General features: G+C 37.8%; 1 protein-coding gene across 1 annotated transcript in view; it reads left to right on the top strand.

Moving 5' to 3' along the window:
- The first annotated feature begins 8,914 nt into the window (after positions 1 to 8,914).
- ARMC3 (armadillo repeat containing 3) overlaps positions 8,915 to 16,767 on the top strand; it is a 60,559-nt gene continuing 52,706 nt past the window's right edge. The window contains exons 1-2 of the mRNA XM_074897972.1: positions 8,915 to 8,975; positions 14,118 to 14,161. The gene's annotated coding sequence lies outside the window, so the exon portion shown is untranslated. The remainder of the gene's footprint in view (positions 8,976 to 14,117; positions 14,162 to 16,767) is intronic.

Here is a 16,767-nt window from a genome sequence, read left to right as displayed (position 1 = left end):
GTGAGCAAAATCCTCTATTATCCTTTCACTGTCAAAAGTAATTGTTGCTAATTGAACAAGTTTGTTTAATTCTAATATAGCTCAAGAGACCATATCCTGAGCTGCTGGAAATAGATCTGGTTCTGCTGAAGTCAGCTCTGCTAATCTATAGCAACTGAGGAACTGTCACAAGGAGAAAAACAGTTAACCCATTGCTTAACTGCATGGGCTGCGTGACCAGCTATTGTAACCAAAGCATGTCTCAAAACTTGATCAAGATCAAGAAAAAAATATTACCACAGTCGTCTTTGCCTAATTTTACATGAGAAGCTATTAGATGCACACTGATATCAGTAGACTATAAGACATCCAATAGAATTTGATGAAGGTAAAAATGAAAATATTCTGAAAGGTCTGCAAGCAGACACCAGACATCATTTTCTAAATGTTTTTAAAATCTGCTTTCCCTTTGCAAGAAAGAAAGCTTCTCTTCTTCCTACTCAAGTTTAGCACGCAACAACAATCAACCAGCAAGCTACAAAAAGCAGTGCTAGTGTATGGATTTAAATGTTTAGAAGATAAATAATCACAAATCCAGCACATCTTCAAATCAGGCATCTTTATAAAAAGACCTCAAAATAAAGTGTGGGTCTATCTCCAACAGCTTAATTGCTGGCACGATGAATGGAAAAAAACCCCAACCAAGCAATCACCAGAATGACTTCCTGTAAGGGCAAATTAGATAGGGCTGCAAGATATGGGTCTCTTACACACATCACACCAGCCTGATTATAACAGTAACATTCTAATACAAGTAATGCTTTCTGAGGTAACAGTGCACATTGAAAATGAAAGAATGTAATTTAGGGAGAGATTAAAAATAATTGCAATCATAAATACAAACATTATTTATTTATTTCAGAATCTGTGCTGGCTCCTTCACCCAGTTAATTAGGAGAGCCTACAGGTAACTCCTGTAAAACCCCATCTTACTCTGTTTCTCTACCTGGTGCCTCATGTGCTCCTATTTTACAAGGGCTTGCAGCAGTTCACAGCTACAATGGAATACTAGTGCAACACTGGACTACTGTGCAGACAGTCAGGTAAACCCCAGCATTTAAAAGACTCCATATTATCAAGGCTGATGCAGATACAGTCTGTAGAGAGATAGATGGGTGCAACTACAGAGATGTATCACAAACAGAACAGCATGCTGCATCATGGATGCTAAGGACAGCCAAATTCCACTTGGTTCCCTTGCTAACTCCAATGCTATTTACTTACAATGCTTATTTTACTATTATTATTGTTGTTGCTTATCACTTATTTTCTGTCCTTTTGCTTCAGCTATTCTAAGTCTCCAACCATTACCTTTAGTTCTTATTACCTTGCAGTTACATTGGGTTTTTTTAAAAAAAATAATCTATAAGTGACTGAAGAAGCTGACACATTATAAAGAGAGCTTGTTAAAACTCACTCATGCAAGTGCATGGACATGACAGATGTCATACATTCAGCAAACATGCAAGAAGGTACCAAGTCCCTTTTTTTTTTTTGGAGCAAGAGGTTTTCCAAAACCAAGAAACACTGAGCTATTGCCTAAAACATAAAGCACAGCTAGATCCTACCAATGACTGAGCTACATGCATGCCAGGTACTGGGACCTAGATGCAGGTGCCAATACTAGGGATTATTGAGTGGAGAAACAGATTGAGAATCCAAAACAGAAGATGGCAGATAAAACAACATGTAGCAAGTAGTAATGTAGTCCAGGGATGAACAGTTTTTGGGACTTGGCACTATGAGCAACTGTCTCAAAACACACAAGATTTTACAAGTCCGTGCTTTAATTCCAGCATACAGAACTTGAATATTAACCAACTGCACATATCCCGGGGGAGACAATATCGAAAATATACAAACAATATACAAACAAGCAGTATTTAAACACTGGCTATTAATTCTATATTGGCTGTGATAGCATCTCTTACTTCAGCTTAACCACCATGGGAAAGACAAGACCTCTGACCTAAAAAAAGAGCTTTTATGGTACAGAATTGATCATTTGTTAGTGGCTTCCTGGACTGGTTAATGAAAACATGAGGTGCATACTATGGAAATATATACAAATGACTGTGTTTATCTTTTTAGCTCATCTCAGATGACTTGCAAAACTTTACAGGTTGAGATGCAATGCTGTGATACTGTGTCATGCGCCACCACAACACATTTTCTGCAAAAGTTGATCAATTAAGAGTACACGTCATGTAAATAAATTATTTTAAATGATCACCAAAACACAGAGACATGCAGTTAGTAAGTAACTTTTCAGATGCTGCTCTATGTTACAGTAAAAGAATGCTGCACAACACCAGGATCCCAAGAACAGAAGTCCTGGGAAAGTACAGGACCAAACCTCATTAGCTTAAACCATGGGCCCAGGAGTGTTTCTGAGCTCCCTGGTTTGAGCATGCTCAGCTGCACATGTTCCACGTCAGGGACTAAAACCCATGAACTCTCCAGCTTGCATCCTTCCCCTTCTTACCCCTGCTTTGGTTTCTGCAAGACGGTCCCTGAATCTGACTGGTGAAAAGAACAAGATCCTGAGGTACCACAAAAACAGCCCTTGTTTTGCCTAGGTACAGTCATTTGCCTGTCTACCTAATTACACGGAAGGTAACCAAAACAAAATTATATGCTTTAAAAGCCTTTTCCAAGGCCATTCATTACCATCTGCATTGGAAACCACACCCTCAGGTCACAGACTTCCCAAACTCTTTGGAAGGATTTTGCCGTGCTCATATTATCTATCAATGAACCATGTAAGGCAACTGAACTCAGATTATTGCTGGTCTGGACAATGGTGATTTTGCAAAACCACACAGCATTTAGTCCTATTCTGATGTAAGCATAGCAAAAGGTGTGTTAGTACGTATCTACTCAGAAATCAGGACTGGGCAAGTACAAAAAGTATACTTCTAGAGTTAAAGGGAGTGCAAGATCCAACAACCCCTAACTGAACATATTTAGGTAAAACAGAAGACAAAGGAGGGCTGTGTTGCAGAACATGTTAGTTAGCATCTTATTCAACATCCTAAACTAAACACAGCTCTGAAACCATCTGTGCAGATGCCCTACCAAACGATCCTGAATGCACTCAGCCAAACACCTAAAATGGCTGGGCTGATGACCAGTTTCTTAATATCCAGAAACAGGTAACGTTTTGGCAGGCTGACAATATGTCAAGGTAATTTTCAACACAAATAATGCCAAAACAAGAATTGGATATTAATCAAGCTAGGAAATATGTATGAAATTCAAAATAATTTCAAGTTAAAACAAGAGCCTCATTCATTGCCATGCAGTTTCAAGGTCACTGACCTAAAGCACAGCTCTTCTCACTTTTTGTGCTTCCCTTCACTTTGTCTAGATTTTATAGAAGCAAAAATATAAGAACTTGGCTGATAGATTATAGATCTAGATTTAATTCAAGCGGTGAATTACACTAGTCTAACAATAAGGCCTGGCACCACAAACAGGCTTTGGAGACAGCAGTGCTGGCATCTTTCAAGTTACCCATGGGCTCATTAAGTTGGCCAGCAAGATGCTGGATTCTCATATCTGGTTTGAGTCTGGCAAGAGCACTCCAAAACAAGTGTTTCTTAAAAAAATTAGTAGGGTGTGGGAACAAACAGATGCTCTGACTTTTACAAAAGTTCTCCTCACTGACTATGAGGGGGAAAGAGAGGAAAACAGTTTGAAGATACTTAGCTATCCCTAAATACATGTATCTGACTTACAAATATTTCAGTAATAACAGGCTATTTACATATTCTCTCAATATCAGAAAGAAAAACAGAGAGAGGTATCCCAGCTAAGATTAAGGAATGTAGTAAATAATTTTTAGAAGCAATATATAGACTGATAATTTAAATAACTTTTAAATACAATTTCTTACCTCCGAACATATTTTCTAGATGTAAAGGGCATTTTCTGTTAAAAAAAAAATCACATCAATAAATGGACTATCATCCAAACTAGTATCTTTCTCAGGAAAATGTATCTGTATGTCTTGTGCATATAACTTCAAATGTAAAAATGTTTGTTTCTTTTCTGATTTCCAAACTCAAAAAAAAAAATCCCTACATGGAGGATTTCTCTCAGCTGCAGATCTATTTTGCCTCAAGTTTTTAAAAGTTACACAGTAAGCAAAAGGAAAATGAAACTGTAATTCTGTATCCTGTACTGTTTTCTGAGTTAAGAGAGTTATGTAAATTACAGAGTAGATTAATGAAGAGGAACCGAAGAAAAGTGAAAAAATTGCTCAATTTCCCCTCTGAAGCAGAAAGAAACATAGAGAGGAAAAGGGACAGAAACGTCAAATTCTGAGAATTCTAAATCTATCATTAAAAGAGCAAAGACTTTGACCAAGAAAAATTTCCATTTTGAATGCTGCAGCACTGAAACAACTTTAAAATATTCATTAAACTATCTTCTGTATTTTGTGACTCTAGCCTTCAAATCCAAGATAAGAACAGAGTTGTTATTCCTTGTTGAACCACAGCCTTTGGCAAGGCTTCAGAGAATCGGTGCTGTTATACGAATGGAAACAATACAGCACAATTTGTCCTGAGGACAGTATAAGAATGTTTCATCTTTGAAGAGTGAAATTGTAAACTGAAATTTGGGCAAGAAGAATCTCAGGTTTTTAAGCACAATCTGTATATTCCCTCATCAGAGCAAGAGATTATGGCCTCTGAGAACACCCAGTATCAAATTTACCATGTCCAGGATGACACTTAATAGCATCCCAGAGAATTATCCTGGGATAAATTATCCCGGTTTTGCCTTAAAAAGGGTCTATGTCTTTGTAAAAAAAGTGATGTTTTAAAATAAATTTGCTAAGAGACTGTGAAAATATTTAGGCAGAATTAGCTGATCTGTGTTAGATGTGAGGTCAAAAAGGTGATTTCTTCAGTTATCCCTTCAGTCATTCCTTACAGTCACCCCTTAACATCTCTGATAATATCTACAGTTTACAAATACCACTTTTAGACAAAAAACACACTTGTAATATACATGTTCATTTTTGTTAGCTGACTGTGGTCACTCCTAATTTACTGTTGTTTAAAAACAAAACAATGCGATAGTCATGGTGACTTAAAACAGTCTCCTTTTCTTAGGATACCTATGCCCTAAGAAACAAGTGTGCCACCTATTGATTTACCAGATACCACTTAAGCATACCCTCCCTAATTTTGTAATGCCTATATGCTCCAGCAACAGTATTTGAGGACCTCAATGAACTTCAGCTCGAAACACTGTGTGTCATGAAGACTTCAGAAGTGTCCGGTTTCATAGGCAGAAATTCAAATATAGAAATACTAAGGTATTTGGTCATTCCAGTTAAATGGCAAAATTGGTTTCATTTTATACAGTTTATTCAGGATTATACAGGAAGTCTATGGTCTCAACTCCCAGTTTAAAACTTTTGCTGCTGAACCACCTGTCCTCTTCCAAGCGTCTCTGAAGATACTAAGCACATCATGCACATACTGATGTTATATACCACTACCAGCAGTCAGAGATCTATGCTGTAGATCTAGCTACAAGCTGTGGCTGCAAGTTATCAGGTTCTAAATGATAGTGCTAAACAATTTGCCATTTACAAACTATGATTCATACATTTTCTAAAAATAATAATCCACTAATTAGTTTTAATGTCGTACACAGAAGAAAAACTGACTAGAGAATACAGCTACACTGGGAGGGCTTTTTTTAATACTCTCACACTGTACACTTGGTGCAGGCAGTGTGCCTGTGAAAAATGAAGACTTACAAATCTCACATGCAGCCAAAAGAATGAAAGGCTTGTTCTTTTGTTTTGATTTCCTTTTTTTCCTAGAGAAAGAGGTCCATTTACATTGATATTGAGTATTTTAATGTGTGAACTAATACAGCAAACTGAAATGCCAAGATGATATGTTATAAATTCATCACTCCGTAAACCAGCTGCTTCTTGTCAGAAAACGAAAGTTCCTTTTAAGTGTCTTTTGAGACTGATATAAAACAAGTTATCTGACAAGACTGTTTGTACTGTATGTCATCAGGTATTTCTTAAAGCATAAATTATGACTGTTTTTTTTTTTTAAATTGAAAAAAAGAATTATTTCAGACAAGCAATCCAGCAAATAGTAACTCCACTTCTGATGTTTCAGGAAGTGAGAAATTACTCCCCCAGTGGTGCTTTCAGTAACACTACAAAGATAATTTCAAACACCTCAACATGCAAATTTCCAACACTCATTCAAGTGTTTTCAACAAATAGTTTGATTTATCAGTAGCTTATGCATTTTGAAATTAAATATCTAAAGTGTTGCTCCACAATATTCTTTCAAATACATTTTTAATCCATACTTGTTTTAGTTTTGCAGAAGCCTTAGTTTAATCAAATTGATAGGCTATTTGGCCCTGTTCCTTCATAGGAAAGCACACATTCTAGAGTGGCTTTATCAAAAGTGAAGTAATGAAATTTCATTAAAATGTGCAGTTAATAAAGTCCTTATTCACTTTATTAGGTATTTAGTCTCTAGAAAGCTCTTTAATTTCATAATCTCCTATCTTTAATACAATTTGTATCATTTTGGTTTGTGTATTTTTTAGTATTAGAATAAATTATATTTCAGTAAAATACTTGTCATTTGTGACTGTCAGTTGTGAATTCTCATGACATTTTGTAAATGTTCTCCTCATAAGTCCTCTTCCTTTGCTTCTTTATTAGTATATTGTTACTTAATGACACACTCAGAATATTTTTACAAATCAAATTTCAAAATCATTTATTGATATATTTGCATGATTGTGCCAAAACATAATAAAAATACTGCAATTATATAACTGCCACACAGTGCTCGATTGCCTCTACCCATGGCAAACACAGATAAAGACAGAAAGGATAATCTCTGCAGAATTCATTTCCATGGAATGATAAGACCACATTTATTTAGACTATGGAGTATGTAGGTGCCAACAACGTGCTCATGGTTGTATGCACTCCCAGGCATACAAATGAACAGAAATAACACTGTACTAAGGAACACAGAAGGGATGTGCTCAAATCTCACCTGTCATGGAGTCCAAATGCCACAAAAGCACACACCTGGAGGAGCTTCTAGGTCCTGAAGTCTAGACATGTAAACATGGTACAAATGACAGCTGGGGAGGGAAGAGCATGCTCATCTTTCTCCTGGTCATCTCCTGTTGTCCTTCCTTTCTGTTTGGCTGTCTGCTTCAAAATACAGATGCATACTCCACAAAATTTGTGAGAAGGTGCTGATTATGAGTTTGAGACTGCCCACTCATTTCCTATCTGCATGAGACACTTCAGTCTTCAAGGATAATCGAGCCCATTGTTCCAGGAGTGTATTGGAACACACAGTGGTCATGCACCCAGTTACCGTTTCGCTCTTCTTTCATGTGGATTCTGCAACATCATATGTCTTTGATGTGACCACTTGTATGCAATAAAGAAAAGACCCAACCAACAAAAGTTTGGCCAGAATTATATTTGAAATAGCCATAAGAACTAACATCACTGAAGAAAAGAAAAAGTAAAGCTTCCACAGTCAGGAAATCACTGGGTTCATGGTGAGTAGATCCCAAACAGCAACTAAGAACAAAGATCACCACCACACCCAAAGCAGTATGGGGGAAAGAATTAGAAAAGCAAAAGCGAGAAAAAATAGTGCATCAGGATAAAGACTGCTTAATAAATGAATGAAAAAAGTTTTTAAAAGCCCCAAGTGATGTAAAGGCAATCACTCATCACTTCCCACAAGCAGACCAATGCTCAGCCAGTCCCCAAGAAACATTTACCTTGGCAAGACCACCCCCCAGCTTTATTGCTGAGCCTGATGTTATACAGCATAAAATAACCCTTTGATCAGTTGGTGTTAGCTCTCCGAGCTGTGTCCACTCCCAGCCTCTTGCCCACCCTCAGCCTCCTCCCTGGCAGGTCAGTGCAAGAAACAGAGAAGGCCTTGACACTGTGCAAGCACTACTTAGCAATAGCTGAAACATTGCTGTGCTATCAACACTGTTTTGGTGACAAAACTATAACACAGAAACATAGGAGAGCAACAGCTTACGAAGAAAACTAACTCCATCCCAGCCAGACCCAGAGCTGATAATAGAAAGGATACAACTCTTTTGGCCCCCTGACAAAGCTCTGTGCTGATGTCTGACCAATGGGCCACAGCAGCTCTGACAGACCGCCTCCGCCTTGCTCTAAGTCATGATAACTGTTTTATTTGTTTACTCGCAGGAGCGGATGGCTTTTTCAACCTTTTTTTTTTTTTTTTTTTTTTTCCTGAATGCACTGAAAATAGTGAAACAGGAGCAACAAGAGGAAAAAAAAAAACCAACAAAAAAACCCCACAAAATGAAGGCCTGAACTCAGCAACTTTTAATTTTCAGACAGACTGTACACCTTTATTAATTTTCAGAAATACTCAGTGTTCTCTGGGTGAGAAAACTGCCTTTTCGACTAGTTTTGAGAAATAACTGATTTGTTTTTTCATCGCTACCCCAGCCTATCAGTATTAAAGACTTCACGCTTCCCTCAAAGATGTGTTACCAGCACCTTGGGGTTGGGATAAACTGGGAAGAAACGTATTAATGCCTGCGACATGGTGAAATCACTCTCCCGGGGCTCTGGAAATTCCTGTTAAACGAAGACGACGGGAGCCGCTGCCCGGGGACAACCGGGAAAGGCGAGGGGAGGGAAGGAGCAGCGGCGGGTTTCCCTCGGCTTGCCCTCAGGCTCGCCTCCGGCTGGCGCCGCCCGCCCCACCTTCCCGCTCCCGCTCCCGCTCCCGCTCCCGCGCGCGGCGCGCAGCGCATGCGCCGCCGGCGTCTCCTAGCAACTGGCGAAACACCGGCGCGGGCCGCTGCTGCGCGGCCGCCCCCGGGCGGCGCGTCCCGCCCGGCCGCGGCGGGTGAGTGGGGGCGGCTCCGGGCGGCGGCAGGCCCGGAGCGGGCCGGCGGCCTCCGCGGCGGGCGGCAGCGCCTGAGGGGAGGCGAGCGAAGCGGGCCGGTACCGCCGGGGCGGAGGGCCTGGGCGCGGCCGGCTCCGAGGAAGCAGCAGTAGTGCGGTTTGTGTCGGTGGCGAGCCGCCGGTTAGAGCCCTAACGCCGCGAGCGCGGGGGGCGGCGGGGCCGGTGCGGCCTTAGGCGGGGGAGGTGGCCGGCGGAGCCCGCTGCCTTCGGATCGGGCCTGGCTCCTCGGCGCCTCACCAGTGCGCTGAGGCCCACGCGTCCGCAGACTTCCACAAGTCATGAGTCCAAGTTTTAAAAGAATCGCCAATTCTTCTCGTTATTATTCTTAAAGTCATTCGTTGAATTTTCCTCCAACCACAACCGAAAGACCCCAAAAACTTACAGTCTGCTTGAAAATGGCGCCTCTAAGAAAAGCAGTGACAATAGCAAGTTTTATAATAAAATTGTAAGATTTAATAACAGCTGAAGTAAACCGGAATGAACATAATAATATGTAACACCAGGCAGAGCAAATCCTGCTCTTAGGGGCTCCTGACGCTATTTCCTACTAGAAACTGGGAGCTTAGGAACGGGTGTCAGCAAACGCGGGGAAAGACACGGGCAGACTAGTTCAGCAAAGGGGATAACTGTGACCAGTATTTTTAGATGTGAGCTGGGAGGTAAGAAACTGCAGTGGACCTGCCCTAAGGAAACTTAATATTGTCCAGAAAAAGAATGGCCCTTAAAAATTTGGATAGCTAACATGAACAATGAAAGAACACTGCACTACAGATAAAGTATGTGCAGTTTATGTGTGACAGTAACGTGAAAAGTATGAGACCTAAAATTGTATGGATAATAGGTGAGAAAGAAAAAGAATAACATTTAAAATACAGACGTTTTATCCGAAAGAATGCTAACAGGAGATCAGGCTATTTAGGGAGGAAATAGCACGTAATTTGCTGATCTGTCAAAGGTTTTGGGGCATCTGCAGACAGGAATTTCAAAACAAAGTATGGATTTGCCTGGCAGAGTAGCATCGTCTGTAGAAAGGAGCTCTTTTATAATCTTTTGGATAATTTGAAATTATCATCTATATAAGGTAGTCTGATACTTTATTGTTGTCTTAACCTGTGTGAGATAAACCCACCTGCTTTCTGTTGTTCATTGGCTGTGAGCAAGCTCACTTTCTCACCTTGGTGGAAACAACATTTCTGGTTGTTTTTTAAACACAACATTTCTGGTTTTTTACATTTCCTTTAATTTTCGTGATTTTTATCATGCTGCCATTTTCTGATTATCTAAGGTTCTGCTAATACAATGAATGCCAAGAGTTCCTACTTTTACTTGCAAACCTGCCACCTGTATTTTTGTCCTGAACTGTTACAAAAGTTTTGTTGGTTTTTTTTTAACAGTTAGCTTGGTAAATGAGCAGTTAAAATTATGTGATAGGGCTACTCTTGCAGTCTGACATAACCATAACAATCCTGAATGTGATAGTAACACAGCTGAGGTATTTCCAGTGTCAGCAAAGAAGTATGAGTACAATTTTGTACAAGACAGGAGAGGCTTCATCTGGGATGCTGTATTCAGCTGAGGTCATCCATGTTTTCAAGAGGTTGGCTTAAAAAAGGCTTATGAGGATGATGTGGGGAATGAAGAATCATTTTTCTTTGAGGAAATTAGAATTCTTTAACCTAACAAAATGAAAACTGGTGGGTATATGTTTGTTATTTTCAAATATATTCTGTTTCTATATATGTAAATATATATATAGTGTATATATAATATACAATATCATATGTATAGAATATAGTACATATATATTGTATAGTGTAAATATTTACTATAAATAATATATTTTAGTACATGCCAACAAAGAAAGTAATTGACCAGTGTTCAAACATGACATGAATACAGTAAACTGGTCATGAATAAATGTAGACTAAAAATTCAAAAAGGTCACTGTCTGAGCAATCGGCTTGTAGAACAGCTCTTTAACGAGAGAAGTGGGAACAAAATACCTATGGTTTTAAGGTACAGCATGATGGGTATCTGGTGGGATTAACATGAGGCAGTGGCTGTGACAGAGAAGGGCAATGTATCTGATCATTCAGAACATCCCTTTCACCCAATGTCCCTGTGAAACTGGCAGAAGGAGGCATTCATTTTAAGACCTGTAGATTGGCACAGCTGGCTAAAAACTTAGGAATCTCTTTAATTTTTTACTAGTCTTTAAAATATCTTTCTTCCTAAGCCAGACCATCTTTGACTTCTGTATGAAAAGCATCCTGCTATCTTTGCTCAGACAGTGGTTGTGTAACTACTCACTCATTTGTTTTAGATTAAGTCAATTTTTCTTTAGTCTGTTTCTCATGGGATAAGGGATTTCACTATGTGTCTCAGTGAGACATTTAAACTCACATAATTTCTAAAAATCTCCTTCATTCAGGTTGTCACAGCTTGAATTCTCCAAGGATACATCCTAGGTCTGATGTTATTTAATATGTTCATTATAACGTGGAAATGAGCGATAACATAGAAAAATCAAAATTTTCTGGTGAGAGAAAATAATTTATGTTACGACTAAAGAAGACTGCTAGAAACTTCTGAGAGCTCTTGTGCAGTTAGGTGAACTGGTAACATTGACAGATAAAATTCATTGTTGATGAAAGCAATGTAATTTACACTGTCGGGAGTATTTGAAACAATACACTCTTCAGTAGTGAGCCTAATTAATTGTGATCAACTGGGAAAATTACCTTTTTACCATATGTGGATCGCTTAGTGAAAATCTTCACTGAGGAAATTGAGTAAAAATTAATACCCAAAAAGTTACAATGTCACTGGAATAAATCAGTAGTGTTCTAGAATTGATTATGGTATTTCAGGTTAGGTTCATCATATCTGAGAAAGATTTAACAGTCACAGAGGGACCCTGAGACAAGAAACATATATGTCTGGAAAAGCTATATGGAAAGAAATAATTAAGGCAGCTTAGAAAGGTGATAAATCAGAATGTACAGGGAGTTATAAAAGCAAGTAGAAAAGATCAAGTCAGGGCATCTTTTAACTAAAGTTGTAATACAAGAACAAGGGGATGTTGTGTTGACTCGAACAACACATGTAAACTGTTTACACGTTTTTTAAATCTAAGTAGTAGTTCTTTATACAGTACACTTGACAATTGGACCTGTGCCGTTGCATGTCAGACTAAGAATGAAGAGTAAAAGGATTGAGCATGTATGTGGACAGTAAAAATAGCTACTATTGTTAGGAAGAACATAAAAACTTCAGGAGATCTAAACCGTTGCACTTTAGGGAAATAAAAAACCTGTAACAGATGGAGGAAATCTGACTTTTGGGATTGGTTTCACGCATTTATCAGAAGCACTTGGCTCTTACCACTCTGGAGGCAAGATACTGATCTGCTATGGAAGACTGTTCTTATTCACTAAAGGAGGTTTTTTTGTGCAGAGGCCTCTTAGTTATTCTGTGATTTGGAAAGAATGGTATCATGTTCTTTAATTCCCATTACTTCTTTTTATTAACATTCATACATCATCTTTTACGCTGTACAGATTGGAAAATACATTCTGCCTCTACAGCTTAGGACCTTAACACAAGTGAAACACTCTTGACTTAGTACGCCTCTTACTAGTTGTACCAAGCTGTTCAGCTTCAGAAAACAGCAAAGTATTGTCCTTGGGCAGTATGAAAAAAGGCACTGCTATTAATCAGAGGCTGTACATGAGTCAAAATTTTATTGCAAATCTTGCATGTTTTCACAGCATCAGGTTGTGGAGTCACATACTGATAACCTTGGCTTTTGTTAAAAATCTGGCATCTACTGTTGGGCTTCTGAAAGTAACGCTCAGCTGAATGTTAATATTATATCAGAATGCAAATAAAAAGTGTCAATTATTTTTAATTGCGTTATTTTTTAGCTCACCTAAATTCCCCATATTTTCTCTCTCATAGCTGTTTCATCAACCTGGCATTTAACTACAAATTCATTTTGGTTTTAAGGTTTATCTGCAGAGTACTCCACCCTCAGTATTAATTTGAATGATTCTTTTGGTTTGTGTGTGTATAATTTATGAACACACACATCATTAAAAAAACCATACTTTTTAAATGAACTCTCAGAATGATCAGGGTATATTTAGTCCTTTTCTGCAGTGGGATAAACTTTCTCCAGCTGAATCAAAATAGAAATTATTATCTTGTATCTAGGATCAGATTCTAGTTAAGTTTGGTTAGTTAACATCTGTTGCACAGTAGCTAATTCTTGACTTAATTCAGATCATTTTTTGCCTAATATACACATGGGCACAGATAAAACAAGATTGGAAGGTCTTGACTTAATTGGTCTCTCATATAATGTATTATTTTCATACAGCATATTTCTTCAGGAACTGAATATTAAATTGGACCTGGTATTTCTTTTTAACTCTTTTCTCCTATGAAGCCCGGTATTTTATAATGTATTAAATGCTTGCACTGACATTACAACACTGGGCAAGGGGAGTCTGTTGATCCATTTGGGAGAAAGAAAGAAGGGAGTTTCAAGATTATTCCACGTTGTTCTCTTAGTTATGACAAAGCTACCTGAGAATGATGAGGAAGATATTTAAGATGGCATACAAAGGACATACTAGTTTATGGGCTCAAGAAAGGGGTGAGATTGTCTGCTAATGCTAATTTTAGTATCTTCCTTTTGATTACATTGGAAGACAGCAGAATTAGAGTGTTCATGCAGAAATCAATTAAAATAATCAATGAAGATGACCAATTTACAGGCAATTTTCATTGTTATCACAGAAAAAATAGTTTTAATTTCTGTGAGACAAGAAGAAACAGCAAGACTTCACTTAAACTAACTAGATTAAACTGAGATTATGTTATTATCATTTGGGAGGCAAAAAGAATCTCACTTGTACATCATTGTTGGGAAGAACCTGAAAATCACGGCCAGGTTGTAGTAACACAGCTTCAGACTGTCTTAAAGCATGGGACAGTTAATTCACAAAGTGAATCATGTGATAAATAACTGGTTAGAAGCTATTCTTAAATCCTTCCTTTTGCACTGCTTTTCCATAGGAGTAATTGCTCTCAGAAGAGACCTTCGAATCCTTGGCTAAAGAGTAAGTTCCACAGCTGACTGTGTGCTCAACTTGTTCTTTGTCTCATGTCTTGCTAACATTCAGTATGTGCAGGGTCTTACATTGTGTCATTTATTTAAGGTTTTAGAAAAAAGAAGATGCAGGTAGAACAAGTGATGTTTTCTAAATGCATTGTCCGACTTAAAACCATGTAATATTATGGTCTTTAAGTGTATGCAACAGGACTCCAATACTATAGGTATACACTCCATACTGTAAAGGTGTTTAAGATATTTCAGTATTTTGAAAACCACCATTTTGAGGAGAAACATTCCCTCATGTTTCAAAGAATGATTTATAGACTCTTTTTTGTTAAAGCTCATTTGCTAGACATCATCTTGTTTTCGTTTTTTTTTATAAATATAGTGACTAGAAAAAAGTGGATATCTCAGATCTGCAATCTAAGAAACTATTCACACAGAGCAGAGAGATTTCTAGAGCAAGACAATAAAATTAATTAAGTACAGGCCATCATTACCTTACGATCTAGTACTTGGAATCTGCCTCTCTGGGCAGGCATTTACAACAAATCTTTAAAAAAAAAAAAAAATCCTTATTTTATTTGACATGGCAGAGATGCCAGTTCATGATATAATAGCCAAGAGGTTAGAGGGTTCCACTTCTGAACTAAAAAGTCTATATTTGTGACCTTCCTCAAAATAATTTTCCACTTATGGGCAAAATGTTCTAGTCACAGAGATGTTAACTGGAGATGGGCCTGTTCCTTCAGCCACTTTTAAAAGGACAAGGTGGCTTTGTTTTGTCATATGCCTAGTTCTGCTGATGCTCAGCCTACTGTGATAGTATCTGCCAAACCTAGACTGGTATGTGGATTCATGTAGAGAAACAGGATAAAAGTTTATCTCACTAACTTTAGGTATCAACATAAATGTCCATACATGAGCTATTAACTCTTGACTGATTTTGGTCCAAGAAAAAAGTAGTTATTTTTAAGGTGCAATTCAGTTTTAGATACCTTAAGAGTTATTGAATACGTTGACTAGATCTCCATCAATTATCAGAGAGAGTGACTAACTTAAGTACTGATGCCTATTTTGGTTTAGTGGACAGCACTCATAGTTTCTGGGTATTCAACTTTAAGATACTCACCCTGGGGTAGTTCTGGTCCTATGGGAAAGCTGTAGGCCCTAATGAAGTTCAGAAACAGGGAAGTGCCTGCTGAGCTTAGGCACCAGGAATAGCCAGAGCTGAGGGAGAGTGTTGGGTACTGTAGTTCTGGAGTGAGGATTTATTTAGACATAATGACTGTTCTGCTGGATGAGAGACAACACCTGATGAGACCACTGCACTGAAAGGAGCAGAGTAAAGCAGGCTCATTTGTTTACCACTGAAGGCAATAAATTTGAGGTGAAGGACAGAAAGTAACATAGAATGATAACTTCATAGATTGCTTGACTATACGTTGGCTACATCTTTTATGTCCAAGTCCTTTATTAGCTCTAGCTCTACATGATTTAAAACAATCAACCCTTTAATCTCAAAAAGCATAGGTGAAAAAAGTATGCTCCTATGATTCTAGAAGCCTACAGAACATGAAGTAGAGAATGCTACCTAAATGAGAATCTTCTTTATTTTGTCTTTAAGATTTAATTAATTACACTTCATTACTAGTGAATAGAGGTTTAGTTTTTAAAAGAAAATTTTCAGGTAACATAGACCCACCATCTAATCACATTTAAAAATCTAAATCCTGTCACAAATTTGTTCTGAATTCTAAATGTTTAGAATAGTAAACTGAGAGTCAAAGGTATGCATACTGTAAACCTACTGAGAAAAAGACAACATGCAGATATCATGGAGAGAAAGGGATTTAAATTTTATGGATCAGTAGCCTTTCAATACCTGTACACATTGATTGTCTACAATAACTAAAATTCAATGCAGAAGACACATTTTTAATTATCAGTAAGCCAAAGATTTCACGTGCATCATTGCCTCAAGCCAGAGAATGACCACTGAATACAGAGCGCTTTACAGGAACAAAGCTAAAACCAACAGCTGATGGCAGAATGCGTTGAAATCCAGAATACTAACTGCATCAAAGAAACAGACAGAGAGACATAATCCACAATAAATTAATTGTCTCATTCTCTGTGCTTGTTGCTACAGATCGTACTGCTTTTCTAATACTACTAAGGAACCAAATATTTCTGAACATGTAGAAAAATGTATGTTTCTTGAAAATATCCTCAGAAGTTGGAGGTATTTATAGAGTGTGAAGAAATATCTACAATTAAAGACTTTAGTTATTCACACCCTTGAAATATGTGTAATTATTTGAATCTCTGAACATTAATTGTACAACATGATAAATACTTTTACACGAATTAACTTAAAATTGTTTGGTTTAAACCTAATTAAACTCATTCAGAATTAAAATTGCCTTTTATGACTTTAGCTTAATTTGTATCTGAAATTAATTGAGATGAACTGAATAATTCTAAATAACTGTCTGTATATCCATACCAGGATGTAATACAATTTTAATAATCTAGATTTCCTGAATGTCCTTGTAAATCTGATTCTTGTATGTGTGCATGATGCTTACTTTCTGCAGTGATTGCATA

Source organism: Athene noctua, chromosome 2 (genome assembly GCF_965140245.1).
Source record: "Athene noctua chromosome 2, bAthNoc1.hap1.1, whole genome shotgun sequence".
Classification (NCBI taxonomy): domain Eukaryota; kingdom Metazoa; phylum Chordata; class Aves; order Strigiformes; family Strigidae; genus Athene; species Athene noctua.
The sequence above is the reverse complement of the archived record's forward strand: the minus strand, read 5'-3'. Positions and strand labels throughout refer to the sequence as shown.